At 46.5% G+C, this 19,637-nt stretch overlaps 1 protein-coding gene across 13 annotated transcripts in view; it reads left to right on the plus strand.

Moving 5' to 3' along the window:
• LOC138261643 (uncharacterized) overlaps positions 1–19,637 on the plus strand; it is a 1,036,964-nt gene that overhangs the window by 71,080 nt on the left and 946,247 nt on the right. The window lies entirely within an intron of this gene.

The raw sequence follows: 19,637 nt of genomic DNA on the forward strand, positions 1-19,637 counted from the left end.
AAACGTTGTCAAAGAAATAGACTGTGTTTTACCTCCCAGTGTCCTGTGAACAATAGTTTCAAGTTTTTTCTCATGATGCAAGACTCCAAGAATTCTCAGTAGTGGCTGTCCTGTGCCAAAGCCGAAGTTAAAATGACTGAACATCATTCAGCTCATTTTGGTACATATCAATGCAAACATGTGAACTTGAAATGGCTGCTGACAGGATGGTCAATCATATCTATAGATTTCTGTGTCAGTATTCAACCTTTTTGTTATGAAACATGGATAATTAAGTGTACACTTTGAGCTCATAAAGACACTGCTGATTCCTTCCATAATAAGCAAGGTATTAAGATTATGCTTGCTCCCACCAAGCTGTGGTGATGTGGATGGGAATGCAAAGTTAACTGTTGAAGAAGTAAAAGAGGTTGTTAGTGAGACGAGTAAGACCACAATGGGATCCTATGGGGCATGATGCCTTTGATACTCTGTCTGCCCCTCACTGATGAGATTCATGAAGATCAAACAGTGTCTGATGCAGTTTGTGTTCCCTTCCAAATGGATGTGGTCTAGCAGTTCAGAGAGCTGGGACTGCAGGTAAGGGGGCAGGAATAATTTGTGTATAGTTGCTTGCTATTTGTAGTGGCAGAATGAGGAAACCATTATTTCATTCCATCCATCATTTTTTTCTCTCACTCGTCAGCAGTCATCCTTTAACAAACAAAAACACCTAAACGCAAATAGTTAAAATGCAGAGTTGAGACACATATTTTGTACATATAGTTATTACAGCACTTTTAACCAAAACAATGTACATAGCAAAAAGAAACTTGGTACAGAGATTAAAGAAATGCATGATAAAATAGCTTTAAATCAGATACAATCTGATTGGTTGGATTACTGAAGGAGGTTGGCATTCAGCAGTTTTTAACCTGAATAGGATATATATACTATGGACTTACATTTTGGAGCAATTTGTTGATTACAAATTGTGCTAGGTGTGAAGCATTTTTTTTCTTTTTACATCAATATCACCATTGTGTGGCAAATGCAGCTCTATCTGTAATTTATTATAAACAAAAGAAAATCATCTGAATGACTTGATGTGAATACAGAGAAAAATGATTGGAGCCTTGCAAAAACTGTATCTGTCATTGTGTTACCTTTGATAGTCTGCCTTCCATTATGCTTGTGGGGCTCGTTGTATGAAAACTTGCTGAAAGATACCTGTAGCCTCAGATTTCTCATCTTTTGAATATTCCCCAGGTGCCAGGCTGGTTCTGGGATCTTTTAGCAGTACCTCTGCATGCCAGAAGGTGGTGGCTGCACCAGCATAGTTCCGCTCTGACATGCAGATCCTATATAGGGATCCGGAGCTCTCTTTGTGCCTGTTTGAGATATTATCTTAATCATTTCTTCAGTGAGCAAAGCATCTCACCTCCCAAAACAAAAGGCTTTAAGTCCTTGTAAGGACTATCGCAAATAAATGTCTGTGACGGATCCCCACCAGGAGTGCCCATGGTGCTTGGGGTCGAGCCACGACTCCAGGATCTGCAACAACTGCACATCGATGAACCTGAAGTCCATCAGGGAATGAAAGGTTAAACATTACACGGCCAAGCATAAGAAGTCTTCTCACCTGGACCATTGCAAGTCATGCTCTACAGCCTAGGTTTCATCTCATTCCCATTCCCCTTCCTGGAGTTGACGGAGCCTCTCCCGATTTTGGGCTTCGTTGCACCCCAAATCTTCAGGCCAGTGGAGGAATGAAAGCATGGTTCCATTACCTCATGCCACTGGCATTCACCCTAGCAGGCATGGGGATGGTGCTGCCCTTCTCAATCTCACTCCTAAATTTGGGTGATTTCAGAGCTGGTTCTGGTACAATCAGGGTTTCCTGGGCCTTCAGCCATGCTCATCAGATCACTCTAGCGCAGGCATGCTCCCATTCTTTGGATCACTGTTGCCTCCATCTGGCACACCTTTGGGCCCCAAGGAGCCAAGGGGCCTTCCACCTGGGATACCACCAGCAGGTTCACTACTCCTTCTCCTGTCTTGACCGCTCTTACATTGCCACAACCCATGTTGCCCCGTGGCACACCCATGTGAACTTCACTGATGCCAAAGGAGGTGGCCCAGATAGTTTTTCGAACCCAGTCTGACCTTGACCTAACTTGCTTTAAATCTGCCAGATGCGCCACTTCCCCTATTTGATTTACCTCAGGGGTGACAACATTCTGGACATTCCCTTTTATGGGGCAGGTTCAGATAATAGCTGTGACCCTGGTGATGAATTTGCTCAGCCCCACCGGGATGACAGTTGGTACAAGTTGCTAGTGGCCTTAATATCACTCCAGAGACGTTTCTCTTTTCTCCTCTTGGAACAGCCACAGAGGAATTTGCTTCCTATGCCATGGTGATGTGTAAGGTAGCCAAAGTTCTTGGCTCCCCTCCTTGAGGGTTAAGACAAATGTATTGATTGTGATCCTTTAATTAGGGCAGGCATCTTTCGAACACCTTCCTTTCTATGAGGCTCTGAAGGATACCTTTTTGGGGGCTTGGGCCAAGCTGTGCTCTTCCTACCGGGTAGAGGCAAATTGCTAGGCACCACTGCTGTGCTCCGGGCGACGTAGTTTTTTTTTTTTTTTTTTTTTTCCCCCACTGCATCCCTCACCAGAAAGCCTAGTGGTGCAAGCTTCTGCCAGCCACTCTAATCCTAACACATTTTCTACCACTTTCCCTGATAGGGAATCTGAGTGGAAACATTTGGCAAACTTGTTGTTTCCTTTAACAGCTTGGCCCACCACTCTGTTAACACCAGCTTGTTGATTGGAATGCTGCTCTCACATTCTATAGGATTCAGTGGCACAAGTACTCCCTGGTGTGCTAAAATACCTTCACCCTGTGCTCGCTGAGACATTTCAAGATGGTTGTGATGTAGCCGGCTTAAACACCACAAATTTATCCGGGCGGGGGATGGGCACCAGTGTTGCCAGTCACCACCAAGCTTCGCTTTGAATAGCTAGGATCTTTAGCGAATTTCAGTCCTCACTGATAGACATGCTCTTTGATGATGGGACTCGCCTGTTCGGCGACAAAGCTGTTTCCGTTCTCAAGTGTTTTAAGAAGAGCTGGGCTACTGCACACTGTCTGGGCCTTTTCGCCCCACCTCACCATCCGCATTAGATCAATTGCTTCTTTTGCGCTTTGGACAAAGTATCTGTTATTTTCAGCCTATACTGTCCCCACAGAAAACCCAGCAGTTTGGACTAATGGTCTCCTGCATCCTGCTGGTCAAGGATTCCAGGAGGCATCTGTGGGCTCTGCAATGGGATCTGAAGTCCCACGTCAAAAGGACCTCTCCAACCACATTCAGGTTTCAGAGGAGACTCCAGAAGATCTGCAGTGGTTGTGCTGGATCGCGATTTGGTCAACACTCTTCCTTTCCCACCCTGAAATGACAGAGGTCCTGGCTCAACCTCAGCCTTCTGCAGCTGAGGGCCATCTGCTTGGCTTTGAAGGCCTCCCTTCCGTTCAACTAGGGGAGACTGGTACAGGTGCTCATGTACAACACTACTGCCATGTGATACTGCATCAAGCAGGGCAGGTGGGGTCACGGATACTTTTCCAGGAAGCCTTGCACTACTGAAAATGGCTGGACTTCCAAAGAATTTTACTGGTGGTGAACTACCTTGCTGGATCATTGAACGCTAGGACAGATGAGCTCAGTTGTAGGCATCTAGTGGATCATGAAAAACACCCAATGTTGGTGCATTGTCTCTTCTGCAAATATGCAGAACCTTGGCACGATCCATTCACCACCGCAGAGAATTCGCAGTATCAGCACTTATGCTTGTTGGAGTTTCCAAGGTGTCTCTTGCTCTGAGATGCATTCTTCCTTGAGTTGAACTCAGGACTCCTGTGTGCCTGTCCGCAGATACCTCTCCTACCTCGAGTTCCCAAGAAGATCAGGGCATACCGGGTCTAAGTCATCCTAGTGGTTCTGCAGCGGGCACAGAGAGTTTGGTATCCAGAACTCCTGGGCTTGAAATCAGTCATCCAATCACACAGCCCCTCAGGAGGATCTGCTGTCACAGCAGGGCACAGTTCTGTTCCAGAGCCTTCGCAGTCACTTTTGACCTTCCTCCATGGTGGTTCATGTTCTCTTGGCATCCAGGCGTCCCTCAACAAAAATTGTGTACGCTTCTCGTTGGAACGGATTTGCACTTTGGTGCATCTCACACCAGGTTGAACCCCCTCCAGGCCAAGTTATCTAATGTTCTATTATTTGTTCTCTCCCTTGCCCAGCAAGGCTGCCAGCACAGTTCAGGGTTATCTTTCAGCCGTCTTATGGTTTCCAGATCAGCCATTATTTGTTTTCGACTTGATGTGATTTTTTTTTTAAAGGCCTGCAAATCATGTCCTCCCTTCTTTTTCTGTAATGTCCCAGCGGGACCCTAATCTGGTTCTGACTTATCTGATGTGGACTATGTTTGAGCCATTTCACAGCTGTCCTGTACGGCTTCTTACTATTAAGTCTTTGTTCCTCATCACCTCGGCACGGCGTGAGCTTCAGGCTTTCTGTGTCAGTCCAGCATACACTACATTTTTCTCATACAAACTGGTTCTTCAGACTTTGGTATCCTTCCTGCCGAAGCCATCACCCTGCCGACATTCTATGCAATGCCTCACCCCTCTAAGGAGGAGGAGAGACTCTTGCCTGGACCCCAGGAGAGCTTTTACATAGATTGTACCAAAGAACATCAGGTAGACAATCAGATTTTTGCAGAGTTCTATGGAGCAAAAAAAGGCAAAGCAGTGCAGAAGCGAACCATCTCCCACTGGATCATGCTCTGGATTAAGATCTGTTATGCATTGGCCAAAAAGCAACCTCCAGGTTAGCTTGAAAAGTACCTGTCCTAGACATTTGCCAGGTGGTAATGTGGGTGTTCCTCCATACATCCACGAAACACTATTGCCTGGACAGTCAGATTTGCCAAGAGGGGCATTTTACCCTCTTGGTCCTACAGGACTTCCTGCTTTAAGTCCATTCACAGACACACCTCCAAATAGGAATCAATATGATATCTATTCAGAAGGTAGGAATCTGGGACCTGAAGTTTCTATCAGAAGAACAAGTTACTTGCCTTTTGTAACACTCTTTCTGGTAGAGACTCTACCTAGCCACAGATTCCTCACCAACCCCCCCTCCATCCTCCATGTTCTGTGATTGGACTCTATCCATTAATAAGAACCTAAGTCAAAGAATGTGCACAATCAAAAGAAACTGATGCCAGTGTGCGAGAGTGTCCCCTATATAGCCTCTGCATCTCTTTTCTGCAGCAGATTGGCTTGGTGCAGAGCCACGTGCCACCAACGTCTGGCATGCAGAGGTACTTCTGAAAAGTTTCCAGATCCAGTTTGACACCTAGGTAATAATAAAAATAAAATTGAGGGATCTGCAGCTAGATAGTCTGTACTAGAAAGCGCTTTACAAACAGTAAGTATCTTGTTCTTCTGGTCTTTATTGCCCATCAAGTGGTGTCTGTATGTTTCACATATACCTCTCCTCGGATAAAATGCACTCTACTCATGAGGGTATTACTTCCTTTATCGTCCAGCAGATCAGCATCAACAAAGGTCCCCCGTGTCCTTTGTGATCAGATCCCGTGAACAGCAGATGGTTAATATTTCAATGGTTTATCTCAGGAGCAGTCAGAAGACTGTCAACACCTCATCCCAAGATGCTGAGTGAACCTTGTTCCCTGCTCATCAGCATAGTCCTATAGGTCAGTGATTCCCAACCTTTTGACTCCTGAGTACCCCCACTGAATCACTGTTGGAAGCAGGGACCCCCAAGCAATTTGTATGATTTAAATTTCAAACATTAAAACTGTAATTCGCAAAAAATACACAAAGTATACACCAAACAAATACTCAGAATACTAAAGATATAATTATTTTATATCAACAAATATGTAAACATCGAAACATTTTTGACACTGCATCTCAATGACTAACATTTCAACGTTTGGTTTTATTTAGGGAAGCAGAATCCTCAAGTCGGATTCTACATTTCCAAAGCCATTTATTTCTATTTTTAGGTACATAAGATCTGGGAAGATTTTTCACATATAAATGTAGTGGGGAAAGGAAGTAAAAAAACATAAGGGCCTCTCTTCACTCCATAAACTCTCTGTCACAAGTAATTCATTTGTTTTATAGTACCTCTCACGTAGGGTGTCGGAGCACTTTACAGTGGACTACAAGGTGTAGGATTCACATGTCATCTACACTGGTAGGCGTTTTCTAATAGTGCTTGGTCTGGAGACACACAAACTCGGGATTCAGAAAACAATGGTTAGCGTCGACTTTAACAATAATGTATGTCTATGTAAGCAAACATTTTTTTTACAAGCATTAGGATAATGACAGATGAGGGTAAAAACATAACTTTCTAATGCTCTTTGGCAGTTCATAGCTCACTGTGCTACATTACGATTATAACTTATGAAATGCACAGAGACAAAATATTCTCTGTCACAAAAGCAGTTACCCTCTGTGCTATGCACATAAAATAATGTTCTTTCCATGACGCACATTCTTTGCAGCAGCCATAGTAACCATCTGTGGTACCTTAGCTGAGTCAAAACTGCCACCCAAAAGTCCCATCTCTCCCCTGCAGGAACATTAATCACCAGAGTTCTGTTGACGCTTTTATTTTTGCATGAAAGCTGGTGGATGAATTTGCAGTGCTTTTTAAACTGCTGTCTAAATGAAGTAATGAATAGAAAAACACGCACGTGTTTCTTAGAGGCCCCAGCTAGAGAAGTGCCTTCCTGCGGACCCCCTGGGAATGTGTCATGGACCCCTGGGTTTCCGCAGACCACAGGGTGGGAACCTCTGCTATAGGTATTTGGGTAGGAATACCTGTGCTGGGACGGGGTTATGGCAAAATGAAACCCAAGTGCCAAGAAACAAACTGAGCCATGTGCGGAGCCTGACAGACAAAATAAATGTATCTTTGCAAAAAAATATACACAATTCATTCGGTCTTGTTAGATAACCCTCCTCCCTCTTAGTAAGTAACTCAGCTACAACCCAATGGTCATGGGACACTTAAAGATAAGACCCAATGTACACCAGGAGTGCACTGCAGGTATAGTGTTTTGATATAATTAACATGTATAAATATTTGTTTGCAATATGCATTCTTTCCAGTGATGCCTTCTGTCAGACCATATTCGAGGGACTACAGGTCAGACGGGATACTGGGCCCCAATCAGTGTGGTTGAGTTTGTTTGACACTGGTGCCCTGGGGTCAGTCGTACTGTCTCTCTGTAAACTGGGCCAAGCACAACCCTTTCCACTGTTCACTCTCATGGTAGCAAGAGCGACTTTTTATGCCGGTACTGTGGGGCACAGAACTGAACAGACAAGCAACTGCCTAAATAATGTCAATTTCGATGATTATCTTTTATCTAAAAAGACAGTGCTTTTAATCTCACAGTAGAACTCAATACTAAAGAATTCAATCAGAACTTAAATAGAGGGTCACCTAAGATGCATACTAGCAAGGTGATACATGCACCCACCCGCCGCTACCTCAAAAATCTTTACGCAGTAGTTCCTTGTCTCTGGGGCAGGCTAAGCCCTGCATTTACCTGCTGATTATGGATGCAGTGTTGTTGTTGTGGTTCGTCTTCCCACTCTGATGGCAGCAGCTCCTCCCAGTAGGAGTCTTCTGATGTGTCCGACTTTTGGTAGCTGCAGCCTCCCAGATGATCATTGTTTCTTACTTCAAGGTGACGCTTATTCACTTTCTGTCATTTTGGCAAGCCCTTGGTGAATTGCTGGGACATCATTGTGGTACTTGCTCTGACTTGAAGAAAAAAAAAAAAAAAAAAACAATTGTTGATTTTTTTCTAGTGTAGACACAGAACAGTGGCAGCATAGCATTACAATGTCAGCACAAATGGTGCAACTTTACCCCTCTTGTGAACAATTGCCCCCCCCCCGATGCTACTCATAAGCCTCTGTCATCTGCAGTCTGGATGCATGCGTTATGTATGCAATAACAATAGGCCATGATTCCATTCATGTGCCAGTCGTCGAGGGTCTTTTAACGATACAGCTCATCTGTCGACTACAGTCCAAGCCAAGTTCTCCTGATATCCTCCCTATCGAAATAGTGTCTCAGCTGTACAAGCCAGCCCCAAGAGAGAGTTAGTCCCCCACAATTTCCTGCTCTTGGACATGTGCATAAGGGGCAGTCACTTCCACTTCACTCACTTCCCCCAGACCTCTGCGGCTCATCCGGTGGTTCATGTAACTCTAATAACATCTGCACCAATGCAGCCAAATCATCCACTAACTTCTCATCTCCTTACATGTTTCATTCTCACTTCCTCACCCACCACTCACTCTACCATATATCTAAGCCATTCTTCATATTTGAGCAGCCTGACACTCAACAGTTCAATATCAGTACATCTTTTTACGAGTAGTAGCCCTAGCTACACAAATTTATGACTAAGTTCCTTCTTTATGGGTTGCGGGATTAGCCCTAGCAATAGGGCCTAGGGTGTGAATGGTCTCCTACCCTGTTACTTTACTGAGATCCTTTACTGTATCTTCCAAGAAACTTGTTAATGTTGGAAAACGCCACACAAAGTGAAAAAAGTCAGCTGCCAGAGCGCCACACTTGGGGGCAGCCATTCAATTTGGTTATTTTATTTATATATAAAACGTGCATCTGGGTCACCTCGTTTGCCTCAGTATATACTCTCTCCCACTCATATGCAGTTTGCTCTGGATTATTGTGGCTCACTCAGGTCATGCAGAGGGACCGGAGGACCTCTTTACGCCACAGATAGCTCTTTACTGTCCTCTCTGGAATAGCCAGCTTTCTCTGGGTCCTCCACATGATGGGATTCTCCTCAGTCTCTCTTACTGCAGGGCTAGAATTCTCCTACCCTCTTTAACCAGGCAGACAATCTTTTTGGCACCTCATGCAGACCCTGAGCCTCTCCAGCAGAAAGTAAAGATTTCAGGTGACATCCCCTCAACTGCAGGACACTGGCTTTGAGGCACTGGTCCTGGTAGCCCAGCACGTCTTCGAGTATTCTGTGACACAATCTCTTCCTTGGTCAAGAAGAATATAGGACTGTAGCAAAGTGGGGTGTTTTGTGTCCATTGTTTATGGCTTCAGAATCCGTTTTGGATAGCTCTGTTTTAAATGTCATTTTTAGGGTGCTCTGCAGACACTGTCTTTGTGCGAAGTGATGGCTTTCAGCGCAGGTAGCAGTGAGGCTTGCTTCAGAGAGGACTATCCAAAACAAGGGCACAGTGAAATTTGAGATCACCACCCTTCCTGAAACAATAATTAAGTACAGAAAAAGGACAGTCCTTGCCAAGAAATACCCTCACCTCACAGAAGCTGCAGTGCCATCAACCACTACCAAGTAACAAATAGCAGCACTCAGAAAGAACTAATAAGCAGCCCTTTGCTAACAAGGCCCTTATTGAATTTCGGAGGAAAACCCTGTTCCCATCCTTCTTCCCTTCAGTGCCTGTATCTTCAAACATGAGCCGCAGGAATGCAGGCAGTACACTTCAACTTTCTGGGGAAGCTGCATTCATAGTTCAGCTTGTGCCATGTTAAACCCAGGCATGGCATCCAGGATGGATTCTACTTGCCCCATTGCTCCTACAACATAGATAGTTGTATTACTGTACATACACTTAACATGCAAATGGGATGCCAAAGCAAAGTTCTGGTTCTCACATAGAGACAGAGTCTTGGTGCCCTATTGATTCACAAATCATGGTACACTGCCACCGACACTTTATGTGATTATATACAGAGCACGGACAGATTGAAAGATTGCTATTAATCACTGCTACAAATCTGATAAAGCCGCAGAGTAGCTGAATATCACTGCTAATTAGCAGACCAGGCTCACTAAAGGGCAATTTTGTAGATTAAGTATTCTTTTAAAACCTATTTTTATTGGTTTTATGAAAAAACAAAGCAGAACTTTATTACATATGTTAGCTATAGTCATTAGCACTTCTGGTCACAAATAGCATTGACTTATCATTCTAGACTGTTGTTATGGCTTGCAGTTTTGCTCCACAATAACTTAGGTATCTTGTCCATTGTGTAACAAAGTTGGGGTCCCCTCTGGCAACAGCATTCCATTATTCTATTATCCATTGTAAATTTGCTTTTGGGGGGTTGTTAAGATAGTGCCCGGCAGACTTTCCAGCAGAGAGGCTACTGTTTCATTTCAGCCAGCAGAAAAGTCTGTTCTCTTTTTGACCCTCAGTAGCAAAAGGTCTTCCCTGTTTCAGGCCATTCTATCAGTTCTCTCTGCCAGGAGTGTTGACTGGGTCCTCTAGGGTTCTTCCAGGTCTTTGAATTCTGCTGCTTTGCTAATACAAAAGCAAGGTCAATGAAGCTGGTTGTCGCTCTTTTGGATTTTGGTCTGCATAAAGAACTACAATACATGCTTTCCGAATTCTTGTTATCTATCTTTCAATGCATACATTTATAATTTTTACCAGCTTCCCCCAATGTCTTGTCAGGTTGGGACATTCCTAGGTTGCTTTGTAAAATGCAACACCTAATTTTTAAATCTTTGGCCTGTGACCTGTGCTTCAAGGTATATCTTCCTAATTTGCTTAGGTGTCAGAAATGTCCTATATACACAGTAATGATGGATCAGTTAGAATTGTGCATTCCTGGATATTTTTGGTCCATTTCTTATCACTCACCCTTGTCTTCCATAGAATTATTTTTATCTCTTACCCATGCGCCCTTCAGCAAGTTTAGTGAGCGTTTTAACTTATTCAGTATTGCCTGGTACATTAGCATCAGTTCTCTGGTTTTCCCAACAGTGGTGCATATTACTTTCACACCCTGATGCCCATGGGGTTCTCTTAATGCCAAGCTTCTACATCTTTGGTTCATCGCCCTGATAGCCCTCAAAAAAGGAAATGCCCCCTGGTATGTCATAATCTCTTTGAAGTTCCTCAAACACTCTCACTGTTTGCTCCTATAGTTCACCCAGTGTTTTGATACTCTTTTCTGTCTCCCTAATGCTGTTGAGTTTATATTGGTTATAGTGGATTTTCTGCATTGTGGTGTTTTCAGGTGCCCTTATTGCCATTGCTCTAGGCCAACAGTATCAGAACACCTTAAGCAGTCTGTCCTCATGACTGTTTCCCCCTTTGGATTGTGTAGTGTTCCTAATGTCATTGAGAGTTTGGATATGGCAGGTATTTAATTTTCTCTACCATGTAACTTATTTCATTCCACTAGGTCTTTTTCTATTCTGTATATTTATTCTCCCAAGTTCCTCATAGCATTTGTTTCCGATTTTAGTCCTTCCACTGAGGCCAGTGTCTCATTGTGAGTTTCCCATTGTTTTATAGGGAACACACTTGACTGACTCATATTTACCCTACATCCATGTACTACTCCAAACTACCTCAGTGCCTCTATCGCTTCCTCTACCCACTACATTCGGCCCTTTATATACACCACAATATCTGATAGAGACTTCTAACCACAGATTCCCTAACTTAGAATAACTCCCAGGCGCCAGACTGAACCTGAAAGTTTTTCGTTCAGTAGCCCTACGCCACTGGTCGGTGGCATTGTTCGGCTCAGTGTAACATTGTCCCTGCTGGAAGTGAGGTGTATTGGTGGCATTGTTCAGCTCAGTGTAACATTGTCCCTGCTGGAAGTGACGTGCACAGTACCTATATATGTGCCACCTCAGGACGCTGATGTTAGTTCTTTCCTCTCCACGCCAGATGTTGCTGATCCGGTCTGATCTACCCCTCAGTCACTTTTTTGATGTTTTTTCTTTTTTGAGATTTTTTTCTGGTGTTTAGATATGTCACCCTAGACACTGGCTGATTTCAAACAATGTGGGGCCTGTCACATGCAAATTCCACAACACATCCCCATTTGGTGTGCATGTGGTGTTTGGAGATGGACCATGAGTCAGACCTGCAAAGACTGCAGCACCATGCGCCCCCCAAGGTGCAGACGGAGTGGTCCCTCATGTTCCTCACCATGCAACATCAGTCAACTTTGTGATGCTCGAGGTTCAGTTTGTGCGGAAAGTCCTGGGACAGTTCTCAGAGCCCATCTTGACATTCATTATCTCATTCCAAGTCAGCGGGGTAGTTGGATAAAGTCCACTACCATAAAAAATCTAAAAAGTCAGAGTTCTTTGACTTTGCTGAGTCTTTTGAAGTTTTCCCTAAATTTCCTGGAGTGACCCCACCCAGCTCAAAGACTTTTATGAGGCAATACGCCTCATACTTAGGCAGCCTGGCACCTCTGGAGCACCTTCAGGCCCCTTGGGGTCTGGAGGGGCCCCCACTGGATCTGTGGTGGCAGGTTCGACCTTTGCTCCAGTCGGGCCCCACGGATTCCTTCGCTGGATCCGGACCGGAGCCTTTGGCGTGACTGAGTCCTTCCTCTAAGCCCCCAGTGCTGACGCACCATTGTTATTTCCGATATGGAGCCGGAGTGACATGGCTCGACCCAGACTCTGGCGCCTACCTGGTGGAGCCAGTGCCTTATGTATTTGACAGGCCTGGAGAGGGAGGTAAATGGAATGGGTCTATGTGCTTTTATGTTTACCAGCTCCCTGAAGAATTGGAACAAGACAAGTGGGTATGTGGACCTGGTGGAGGCCAGTGTGTTAGACACCTCACCTGACACTGGCCTGGTCTCTCCCCCTACCATGACTTCAGAGGAGGGTGCCTCTTTTGCGATAGTGGTGTATAGGGCAGCTGAGGTCTTACAACTTCAGTTGCCGACTGTGGCGGTCAAGATGAATGCCTTGTCCGAGGTGCTTCAGCCAGGGGTCTCCGCTTCTGAACCCTTCTTCTCTTCAATGAAGCCCTTTCACGTGTTCTACTCTGAGCCTGGTCCAAGCCCTGCACAGGGACAATTGCTTTTGACATTGCCCTGCTCTTGGGGGATCCCCGCTTCCTCACCCAACACCCCACCGTGAAGAGCTTGGTGGGCCAAGCCTCCACATCCGGAATTAACCCCAGCACATTCTCTACTGCTCCACTAGATATGAAATCCAAGAGGCCGAATTACTGTGGTAAGTAAGTGTTCTCTTCTGCCAGCCTAGGACTGCAGCCAGTGATCACCGCATGCCTCTTGGACTGTTATTCCCATACAATATGGAACTAAGTGGTGTAAATGCTGCCCATTGTCTCATTGACCCGAGCCATACTCAACCAGGCTATTGTTGATGCATTAAAGTTCACCATACAGTGCATACTCTGTCTGTGCCCCTAGTCAACCCCAGTCTACCTTCTGACTCTTTTTCAGCCATGTAAGGGTTCTCCAGCTACTCCCATATCTTCCAAGCCACCAAAGCCAACAGACTTATCCGCCTTTTCGTGGCAGAGTGTGCAGATCCCACAGCACACCTGGTGGGCTCTCTGAACGTCAGCGCAGACAAACTCAGCCGTAGATTCCTAGTGGATCACTAATAGTTTCTTCATCCGGAGGTGGTGCAAGGTCTCTTTCAGCAGTGGGGGGGGAGTCTTGGGCACACAAGAGAAAACTACTCAGGAGACTCATTAAATAAGTACCTGATCTATGAACGTTGGTGGCGCCATGTTATGCGGTTCCTACTAAGATAATAGGACTACGTATTTAGGACAGCAGAACTTCAGAATGTGGGGACTAAGTCCGTCTACACCCCCAGAAACTGTTGGCCCAGCTCCTAGCTCACATCACAGTACCTCACCCACAGCCCCAGCCCTGCCGGGGTGAAAGGTGATCATGGCAAAGTGAACCTGACACTAGATATCACCCTTTCAGTGTATTACTCATGGATGCCCAGGCGAAACACAAAAGAGATGCAAAATAACTTTTCCTGGTGGAGCTGATCCTTTGTTTATGCCCAACTCCAATACGGAGCTGGATCAACATCATTGGACTCAGACACTGGTGCCATTACGTACCATGTCTTGAGTCGGAGCTACTGCCTTTTTCTTTTGATAGGCCTGGAAAAGCGAATGATTGGTAGGGGTCTGAGGACCTTTAAGGATACCACAATCTCCTTGACGAAACAGAGGACACTGGTGTGGGCAACTTTGGCAAGAGGATGTTCTCTTTCATCAGCCTGGCACTGCGGCTGGTAAATACGGTGTGCCTTTTGGGCTGATACATCCACATTGTGTGGAATTCGGTTGCACGAGTGGTGCCCATGGTCTCAGAGGAGTCCGAGCCATATTCACCAAAGCTATTGCTGACGGGCAAGATGCAGCAAAGTTCACCTTTCCATGTGGGCTGGACACAACTAACTCTCTAGGCAGAGCAATTGTGTCATCCGTGCCACTTGGATGCCACATCTGTTTTAGAGCTGCTGGCTTTTCAGGGGATGTCCAGGCTTCCCTCATGAACATGTCCTTTGACGGCTGTTGTCTGTAGGCGAAAGGGCAGATTCAGCACTGGAGCACTTTAAAGACAGCCAGGCTGTGGCCAGGTCTTTGGGCTTGTCCATGGCTCCCTGCCAACAGTAGTCCACCCTTCTCCCCTGCCTTGACTTTGGTAGGAGCTACCAATGGTGTCCTTTTCTGCCCAGCCACCAAGGCCAATGGCTTCCCTGCCTTTTTGTGGCAGATGACGGGGTTCCCACAAATCATGCAGGACCACCAGTCAGAGGGTGGGCCAGTCTGCCACCCTGCCCCGGCAGCTGGAGCCTTTAAAGCCCTTTAGTTTGCCTTCATATTAGCACAGACACCCAGTGGGAGGCAGGATTCGCCATCACCTGCTTTACTGGCAGTTCATAACATCGGGCAAGTGGGTACGCCAAATCGTCCAGCGGGGTTACTCCATTCCCTTTTTGGAAACCCCGTCACCCATGCCACCTTCTCACAACTGGCTGACGGAGGACCATCTCTCCTTGCTCTGTCATGAAGTGTTGGCTCTCTTGCCTAAAAGAGCCATTGAGGGGGTACCAGCATGAGAAGCAGGTTGTGGTTGCTATTCCCTCTACTTTCTGGGGCCCAAAAACAACAGAGGCCTCCACCCTACTCTTGACCTGCGCCCTCTCACCTTGACCTGAAGAAGTAGTTCAGGTTGCTTGCAATGGCTCAGATTATGTCTGGCCTCGGCCTTGGAGACTGGATGGTAAAACTAGACTTGCAGGATGCCTACTTCCACATCCCTGTCCTGCTGTTCAGAGGTTGCCTATGGTTTACGGTGGGCCATGAACATTATCAGTTTGCTGTACTTCCCACTGGCCTCACCAAGGCCCTTCCTGTGTTCACCAAGGTGATGATGGTGGTCTCAGCACACCTGCGGAGGTCAGGGGTTCCAGTCTTCCTCTACCTCGATGACTTTCTTTTGAATGTGGACTGCCATCTCCAGACTATGGATAACCTCCTGCGCTTGCTTGGGATCACTGTCAGTGTGCCTAAGTCACACCTGACTCCCTCTCAGACGCTGCCTTTCATCAGAGCTGTTTCTGGACACAGTACAGTTTCAAACTTATCCTCCTAAATGACAGGTCGAGGATGTTTGGGCTATGATTCCGATGTTTCAGCTTCTAGCCTAGATTTCGATTAGCCTGACTCGGGCTGCAGGGCCTCATGTGTTCCTGCATCCTGCTAGTGATGCATGCCCGTTGGCATATGTGGGCTCTATCGTGGGGCCTAAAGTCTCCGACCATAGTCCAGATCTCGGCCGAAACTGCTAAAGACCTGCAGGGGGGACTAACAAACAGCGACTGGGTCAGCGGCAGTACCCTCTCCCTTCCCCAACCAGAGCTGACTGTAGTGACAGATAAGTCACTCCTGGGCCGGCACGGCCATCTGGGAGAGGTGGACATCAGTGGACTCTGGACTCCGGCGGAGTGCAGGCTCCCCCTCAACTTGCTGGAGCTATGGGCGTTCTGGATGGCATGGAAAATACTGGTACAGGTGTTCAGACACACCACTGCCATGTAGTTTTGCAGCAAACAGGGCCCTGCATCTCTGGACATGGCTGGAATGTCAGTGCATTTTTCTGGTGGTCCAACAGCTGGTGGGCTCTCTAAATGCCAGAGCAGACAAACTCAGCTTTCAGTGCGTAGTGGATCACAAATGGCATCTCTGTTGATGGGTAGTGCAAGCTCTCTTTCGGGATTGATGAGAAACTTGGTTTGATATGGTCACCACCACCGAGAACATGCCACGTCAGCAGTTCTACTCGCTGGAGTTTCCAGGGCAGCTCTCCCTTGAAGAAGGTTTTTGTCTTTATGCTTTTCCACTGATACCAGTCCTGCCCAGAGTCCCCGACAAGATCAGGAACTATGGGGTCCTCGTCATTCTTGTGACTCTAGATTGGGCATGGAGAGTTTGGTATTCCAAACTCCTAAGCATTAACCTAGGTCCTCAGATCAGGCTATCCCTTTGGGTGGATCTTCTGTCTCAGCAGTAGGGCAGGGAGCTGCACCTGAACATGCGCATGCTCTCCCTTCATGCTTGGAGATTGAACTGTGACAGTTGACAGCTTTTGACCTCCCCCGGAGTCTGTAATGCTATTCTAGCAGCCAAGCGCCCCTTCATCAAGACTGTCTACCCCTTCCGTTGGGACACATTTGTGACGTGTGCCTCCAAGAATGTTGACCCTCGTTCTGCACCCTTATTCCAAATTGTGTTGTTTCATTTTTTTTCTCTGGCCCAGCAGTGCTCTGAAAAAGATGATCTTCCAGCCGTTTCAGCTTTCTTGTAGCTGCCTGACCTTCTATGTTCAGGCAACCTGTTCACTAAAGGGACTCAACATCTATTGCCTCCAAAACCATTTATTACGCCCCAATGCATTCTCAGTCTCAGTATTTCGAGTGATGTTAGCATCCTGGGTTGTGTCGACATGACAGTGGTAAGCAGCTACGGGTCTAAGGAAGGGACCTCGGGTGCAGGGGGAAGCTCAGATGCCAAATCTGCCACAAATAATGGTGAATTATTGTGGGATAATTTGGTGTCGCCTTCTGTAAGGTACACTATCTGCTGAGATGGACCAACCTTAGGAACTCCCTGATCCTGTCTCCCTGGAGGTGAGCTACCAGAGTATTATGGAACCAAGAGCAGACCCAGGCAGACTGTCACAGGACTTGGAACGCTTATCGGAAATTGCATGGTGCTATTTACCAGGTGGCCAAAACTTGCTCTGAGGTCTCGGAGAGATCAGGAGAGCTAGAAGCAAGGATTGTACTACAGCTGACTTGCTGGAGACCTCAGTATGGGATGCCCAGTGGAAACTTGAAGATTTAGAAAATAGGCTCAGGAGGAATAACCTAAGAGTACCGGGTATTCTGGAGGGGACTGAAGGAGCATAGGGTGAGGAAACTTGTAAATGTATGGTCAGGATGTTTCAGAGGGCCTTTCCTGAACTCTCTAAGTGGAACTGGGCAGCAGAATTACAGAGTGCCCATAGATTTCCATTTAAATTCAAGAAGTCTGGTTAGCAGGATACTGGCAAGCCTAGGGTGATATTGGTATTTTTTTTTATCATTTTTTGTTGCGGCAAGCTGTCTATGATCTAGCCTCCCCTCCCCCCAGATAGGAAGCATTCTTTTGAAGGCTGCACTTTTTTTGTTAGGCCAGGTTTCTCTCATACAACTGTTAAAAGAAGGTGGCACCTCAGGCAGTTAATTGAAGCTATTCAGAAGAGGAACGGGGGTGGGAGGGTGCCTAGGCTTATCTTTTAAACCCAGCTACACTTAAGATTATAGTGCAGGATAATGCCCACTCATTTACTTCAGTTATAAAGGCCAAAGCATTTTTAGCATGCATGGGTCTTATTTAGTAGTAATGCGTACAGTGATGAGTAGTCACTGGTGTAAAAGTCGACTCATTTTTGGGGCAGGGCTTTGATGTTTCTGGCTAAATATTTCTCTTTTTTTTAATGAGAAGACATGCGGGCGACAAGGTGGGCGGCTGAGGATCAAATAGATGGTTGGTTTGGGATTTGTATGGTCAGAAGATGGTGACATGCCTATCGTTAGGGCCTGGTTCACCCATTAGCCTGCAGTGACTGGGGGGGTGGGGGGAAGGAGGGCCAGTGGGTGGGGGCGTGGATATTAGAGAGAGAGGGTGAGAGTAAGGGTTGAGCCGTAGGGGGGCTTGTGATGGGTTGGGTGGAAGCTGATGATTTGGGGGCGGGGGGGGAGTGGTTTTTTTTTTCTTTGGTGTGGGTGGTGTTGTGTGTAGGCACAATTCTGATTCTAGAAGTACTAAAGATCCTTGGCAGTTTAAATGGGATCCTAAGCTGGCAGATATCTTGACAAATTACTGAGGTCATGTTATTCAAATGTGATATGCAGGCAACAATGAGGCATGATAGAATCTGCGTCTGTTCCATCAATGTTTGTAGATTGAATGATGAGGTAAGAGGGGTAGAATGGCACTGGGGCTTAAGGATATGCGGCTCAGCATTGTCTGCCTGCAAGAGACTCATGTATCATGGGATAAAATTAGGATGTTTGAGGAATTGGGGGTATTCTCTGCTAGGTTATAAAATGCTGGGGAGTACAACATAGGGTGTAGCAATTATGCCTCATTATCTTATGGGGGCTCCAGCAAAGATAAAATATGACAATACTGGAAGATGGGCCATAATGGAGCTCCACACTGGTGTAGGGAGAGTTACTCTTTGTTCAGTATATGGACCTAATCTAGGTCCTGCACACACTTAGGTGGTCATTATGAACATGGCGGAAAAGACTGCACCGCCGGCGGTAACTACCGGCAACAGGCTGGCGGTCTGGACCGCCAAATAATGAAGCGCATGAAAATCAGGCAGCATGAAAACCACTCACCACTAGCAGAGGAGTGCCAACATCGACTGAGGAGGCCGCCCACAGGCCGAAGTAAAGGCCCCACCCACCCAACAAATAATGAAGCACAGGTCTGCCGTCAGTTCCGGCGTGGTAACCACCGCAAAGCCTGGCGGAAATAAACCAAATAAAAGTAAACACTCACCGTAGGCACACGCAACACACCGACGCAGACATGGAGAGAGTTGGAAATCATGCCAGTGCCTCTCCTTGCCATATACCTCCACCACCGTGACCGCAGACGAAGACGACGGTAGTACTGCAACCTACTAAATAAGGGAAGAAAGTGCACAGTTACACACCCCACCCACGTTGCAACGCACTCCCAACCCCTCACACCATCACAAGCCATACACACCAGAACAAGAGGTACTTACCTGACACAAGGCCAATACAACCTGCCCAAAGTACACACGTGCACATGACACCCCAACAATGAAACGATGAACCACGTCTCCAGAGTGTGCCAACAGCAACACTGGGCACACAAACTTTAATAAATTGTGCAAATTCAATGTTCAAATAAGGCTATTGGCCAATCCAACATAAAAAGGCTGAAGGGCCCAAATGGGCAGAACTTAACTCCCACTTGTGCACATGGTACTCCACCATAAAGGGACATCAATGGTGCAGCCATGCACCTCAGGGAACAGGGGTAGCGGGTGGCGGGGTGGGGACCTACGTCTGGGAGGGGGAGCTTGGGCTTACGTTTGGGAGGGAGTTTGGGTTTAGCCTTGGAAGGTGGGCGAGAGGGTTTGGACCGGGGGGTGGCACATGGACCAGGTC

Source organism: Pleurodeles waltl, chromosome 10, assembly GCF_031143425.1.
Source record: "Pleurodeles waltl isolate 20211129_DDA chromosome 10, aPleWal1.hap1.20221129, whole genome shotgun sequence".
In the NCBI taxonomy this organism is placed as follows: domain Eukaryota; kingdom Metazoa; phylum Chordata; class Amphibia; order Caudata; family Salamandridae; genus Pleurodeles; species Pleurodeles waltl.